The sequence below is a fragment of the Pleurodeles waltl genome, chromosome 6 (assembly GCF_031143425.1).
Source record: "Pleurodeles waltl isolate 20211129_DDA chromosome 6, aPleWal1.hap1.20221129, whole genome shotgun sequence".
Classification (NCBI taxonomy): Eukaryota; Metazoa; Chordata; class Amphibia; order Caudata; family Salamandridae; genus Pleurodeles; species Pleurodeles waltl.
Window position 1 is genome coordinate 82,792,554 of NC_090445.1, and position 6,000 is coordinate 82,798,553.

The window sequence follows — 6,000 nt, forward strand, 5'->3', positions numbered from 1 at the left end:
AAGGGGCCTCCTGGGATAACCACACACTACTTCCTCACCATGAATACACAGAGGGTGTGTGAAATGACATAGGCACAGCAGCCCGGCTAGCTCAGTTGGTAGAGCATGAGTCTCTTAATCTCAGGGTCGTGGGTGCGAGCCCCACGAGGGCGTGATGCTTTTTAAAGGCTTCTCCATTTTTGGGTTTAACATTAACTCTCACCTTTTTCAGATATATTTCGCTGAGGCTTAAAACTACACACACACACACACACACATCCTGCAGTTTGCCTCACGATTCCCACAGGACTCCACACAACGTAGCACTTCCCGCCCTGGGAGGCGCCGCTGGGAGCGGTCCTAGGCCGAACCTTTCCTGCGCCCTTTCCTAGCCTGAGCCATCCGTGCTTACAGCGAGCTCGGAGTCCGCTCCGGTCCGTCCTGTCCCCCCCATCCTTTCAAAAAGAGGAGTTTAAGGTCTAATCCCCGCTGGTGTTATGATTAAAGTAGGTATGAAAACTACTTTATGTCGGCAGCGGGAATTGATTACGGGACTGGGGAAGATACTGCTCTTGAATGTGGCGCCTTACACCGCTCGGAAATTCCGGCAGCCTCCCGAACACGGCTCTGGAGGCTGACTGCCACTCGCAAAACAGGGAGAGTTCACACTGTTCTCTACTGGACATTCAAGTATGTGCCCAGAGACAGGTTGAGAGGACAGATGCATGTATGTACCAGAGTGAGCTCCAGAGAGACTGATGGGGACATAAGACTGGGGTAGAGTCGAGAGATGGAGAAAGAGAAAGATGCCTGTGTCGAGTCAGCAGCAGAGAAAATGAAACAAAGGGGCCTCCTGGGATAACCACACACTACTTCCTCACAAAGAACACACAGAGGGTGTGTGAAATGACATAGGCACCGGAGCCTGGCTAGCTCAGTCGGTAGAGCATGAGCCTCTTAATCTCAGGGTTGTGGGTTTGAGCCCCACTTTGGGCGTGATGCTTTTTAAAGGCTTCTCCATTTTCGGGTTTAACATTAACTCTCACCTTTTTCAGATATTTCGCTGAGGCATAAAACTACACAAACACACATCCTGCAGTTTGCCTCACGATTCCCACAGGACTCCACACAACGCAGCACTTCCAGCCCTGGGAGGCGCCGCTGGGAGCGGTCCTAGGCCGAGCCTTTCCTGCGCCCTTTCCTAGCCTGAGCCGCCCATTGTAGGAGGCTGGACTGGCTTGTAGTGAGTACCAAGGGGTACTTGCACCTTGCACCAGGCCCAGTTATCCCTTATTAGTGTATAGGGTGTCTAGCAGCTTAGGCTGATAGATAATGGTAGCTTAGCAGAGCAGCTTTTGCTGAACTAGGAGACGTGTGAAGCTACTACAGTACCACTTAGTGTCATATGCACAATATCATAAGAAAACACAATACACAGTTATACTAAAAATAAAGGTACTTTATTTTTATGACAATATGCCAAAGTATCTTAGAGTGTACCCTCAGTGAGAGGATAGGAAATATACACAAGATATATATACACAATAGCAAAAATATGCAGTATAGTCTTAGAAAACAGTGCAAACAATGTATAGTTACAATAGGATGCAATGGGGAAACATAGGGAGGGCAACACAAACCATATACTCCAAAAGTGGAATGCGAACCACGAATGGACCCCAAACCTATGTGACCTTGTAGAGGGTCGCTGGGACTATTAGAAAATAGTGTGAGTTAGAAAAATAACCCTCCCCAAGACCCTGAAAAGTGAGTGCAAAGTGCACTAAAGTTCCCCTAAGGACCAAGTAGTCGTGTTAGAGGAATAATGCAGGAAAGACACAAACCAGCAATGCAACAACTGTGGATTTCCAATCTAGGGTACCTGTGGAACAAGGGGACCAAGTCCAAAAGTCACAAGCAAGTCGGAGATGGGCAGATGCCCAGGAAATGCCAGCTGCGGGTGCAAAGAAGCTTCGACTGGACAGAAGAAGCTGAGGTTTCTGCAGGAACGAAAAGGGCTAGAGACTTCCCCTTTGGTGGACGGATCCCTCTCGCCTTGGAGAGTCGTGCAGAAGTGTTTTCCCGCCGGATGGACGCCAACAAGCCTTGCTACACGCAAATCGTGCGTTTGGCGTTTTTGGACGCTGCTGGGGCCCAGGAGGGACCAGAAGGTCGCAAATTGGACCTGCAGAGAGAGGGGACGGCGAGCAAGACAAAGAGCCCTCACTGAAGCAGGTAGCACCCGGAGTAGTGCCAGAAACAGGCACTACGAGGATGCGTGAAACGGTGCTCGCCGAAGTTGCACAAAGGAGTCCCACGTCGCCGGAGACCAACTTAGAAAGTCGTGCAATGCAGGTTAGAGTGCCGTGGACCCAGGCTTGGCTGTGCACACAGGATTTCCGCCGGAAGTGCACAGGGGCCGGAGAAGCTTGCAAAGTCGCGGTTCCCAGCAATGCAGCCCAGCGAGGTGAGGCAAGGACTTACCTCCACCAAACTTGGGCTGAAGAGTCACTGGACTGTGTGGGTCACTTGGACGGTGTCGCTGGATTCGAGGGACCTCGCTCGTCGTGCTGAGAGGAGACCCAAGGGACCGGTAATGCAGCTTTTTGGTGCCTGCGGTTGCAGGGGGAAGATTCCGTCGACCCACGGGAGATTTCTTCGGAGCTTCTGGTGCAGAGAGGAGGCAGACTACCCCCACAGCATGCACAAGCAGGAAAACAGTCGAGAAGGCGGCAGGATCAGCGTTACAGAGTTGCAGTAGTCGTCTTTGCTACTATGTTGCAGGTTTGCAGGCTTCCAGCGCGGTCAGCGGTCGATTCCTTATCAGAAGGTGAAGAGGGAGATGCAGAGGAACTCGGCTGAGCTCATGCATTCGTTATCTGCAGTTTCCCCAGAGACAGAGACCCTAAATAGCCAGAAAAGAGGGTTTGGCTACCTAGGAGAGAGGAAATGCTACTAACACCTGAAGGAGCCTATCACAAGGAGTCTCTGACGTCACCTGGTGGCACTGGCCACTCAGAGCAGTCCAGTGTGCCAGCAGCACCTCTGTTTCCAAGATGGCAGAGGTCTGGAGCACACTGGAGGAGCTCTGGACACCTCCCAGGGGAGGTGCAGGTCAGGGGAGTGGTTACTCCCCTTTCCTTTGTCCAGTTTCGCGCCAGAGCAGGGGCTAAGGGGTCCCTGAACCGGTGTAGACTGGCTTATGCAGAATTGGGCACCTCTGTGCCCAACAAAGCATTTCCAGAGGCTGGGGGAGGCTACTCCTCCCCTGCCTTCACACCATTTTCCAAAGGGAGAGGGTGTCACACCCTCTCTCAGAGGAAGTTCTTTGTTCTGCCATCCTGGGCCAGGCCTGGCTGGACCCCAGGAGGGCAGCTGCCTGTCTGAGGGGTTGGCAGCAGCAGCAGCTGCAGAGAAACCCCAGGAAGGGCAGTCTGGCAGTACCAGGGTCTGTGCTACAGACCACTGGGATCATGGAATTGTACCAACAATGCCAGGATGGCATAGAGGGGGCAATTCCATGATCATAGACATGTTACATGGCCATATTCGGAGTTACCATGGTGAAGCTACATCTAGGTAGTGACCTATATGTAGTGCACGCGTGTAATGGTGTCCCCGCACTCACAAAGTTCAGTGAATTGGCTCTGAACAATGTGGGGGCACCTTGGCTAGTGCCAGGGTGCCCTCACACTAAGTAACTTTGCACCTAACCTTTACCAGGTAAAGGTTAGACATATAGGTGACTTATAAGTTACTTAAGTGCAGTGTAAAATGGCTGTGAAATAACGTGGACGTTATTTCACTCAGGCTGCAGTGGCAGGCCTGTGTAAGAATTGTCAGAGCTCCCTATGGGTGGCAAAAGAAATGCTGCAGCCCATAGGGATCTCCTGGAACCCCAATACCCTGGGTACCTCAGTACCATATACTAGGGAATTATAAGGGTGTTCCAGTAAGCCAATGTAAATTGGTAAAAATGGTCACTAGCCTGTCAGTGACAATTTGGAAAGAAATGAGAGAGCATAACCACTGAGGTTCTGATTAGCAGAGCCTCAGTGAGACAGTTAGTCACTACACAGGTAACACATTCAGGCACACTTATGAGCACTGGGGCCCTGGGTTACCAGGGTCCCAGTGACACATACAACTAAAACAACATATATACAGTGAAAAATGGGGGTAACATGCCAGGCAAGATGGTACTTTCCTACACAACCCCCCCCCAAACGAAGGACAATAAGACTAGCCATTACCTGATGAGTCTTCATTGTCTAAGTGGAAATATCTGGAGAGTCCATCTGCATTGGAGTGGCTACTCCCAGGTCTATGTTCCACTGTATAGTCCATTCCCTGTAGGGATATGGACCACCTCAACAATTTAGGATTTTCACCTTTCATTTGTTTTAGCCAAAGTAGAGGTTTGTGGTCTGTCTGAACAATGAAGTGAGTGCCAAACAGGTATGGCCTCAACTTCTTCAGAGCCCAGACCACAGCAAAGGCCTCCCTCTCAATGGCAGACCAACGCTTTTCTCTAGGGGTCAACCTTCTACTAATAAAAGCAACAGGTTGATCCTGGCCCTCAGAATTAAGTTGTGATAGGACTGCCCCTACTCCTAATTCAGATGCATCAGTTTGGACATAGAATTTTTTAGAGTAACAAGGGCTTTTCAGGACAGGTGCAGAGCACATGGCCTGCTTCAGCTCCTCAAAAGCTTTCTGACAGTTTGCTGTCCATAATACCTTTTTAGGCATTTTCTTGGATGTGAGGTCATTAAGAGGGGCTGCAATGGAGCCATAGTTCTTAATGAACCTCCTGTAATACCCAGCGAGGCCTAGGAAGGCTCTCACCTGAGTCTGAGTGGTAGGGGGAACCCAATCAATAATAGTTTGGATTTTCCCCTGAAGTGGTGCAATCTGTTCCCCACCAACAAGGTGTCCCAGATAAACCACCTTACCCTGCCCTATCTGGCACTTTGAAGCCTTGATAGTGAGGCCTGCCTTTTGCAGGGCCTCCAAAACTTTCCATAGGTGGACCAGGTGATCATCCCAGCTGGAGCTAAAGACAGCTATATCATCCAAATATGCTGCACTGAAAGCTTCCAGTCCTTGCAGGACTGTGTTCACCAACCTCTGAAAAGTGGCAGGTGCATTTTTCAAACCAAAAGGCATTACAGTAAACTGGTAATGTCCTCCAATGGTAGAAAATGCAGTCTTAGGTTTAGCATCTTCTGACATTTTGATCTGCCAATACCCTGCAGTCAAATCAAAAGTGCTTAGATACTTGGCAGATGCCAGTGTATCTATTAGCTCATCTGCCCTGGGTATAGGGTGAGCATCAGTTTTGGTTACCAAGTTGAGACCTCTATAGTCTACACAAAACCTCATTTCCTTCTTTCCATCTTTAGAATTGGGTTTTGGTACCAGTACCACAGGAGAAGCCCATGGACTGTCAGAGTGCTCAACCACTCCTAGTTCCAATATTTTCTGAACTTCTTGCTTTATGCAGTCCCTGACATGGTCAGGCTGCCTATAGATCTTACTTTTGACAGGTAAACTGTCTCCAGTATCTATAGTGTGCTCACACCAAGAAGTGGTGCCTGGCACAATGGAGAAGAGTTCTGAAAATTGTCCTAGGAGATTTATGCAATTATCTTTCTGCTCAGCAGTAAGACAATCAGCCAAAACTACACCTTCCACAAGAGCATCTTGTTCTGTGGAAGAGAAGAGATCAGGTAGAGGATCACTGTCTTCTTCCTGTCCCTCATCTGTTGCCATGAGCAGGGTGAGATCAGCCCTGTCATAGTAGGGTTTCAGGCGGTTGACATGGAGTACCCTAAGGGGACTCCTGGCAGTGCCTAAGTCAACCAAGTAGGTGACTTCACCCTTCTTTTCAACAATTGTGTGGGGTCCACTCCATTTATCTTGGAGTGCTCTTGGGGCCACAGGCTCCAAGACCCACACTTTCTGCCCTGGTTGGTACTGAACCAAAACAGCCTTCTGATCATGCCATTGCTTCTGGAG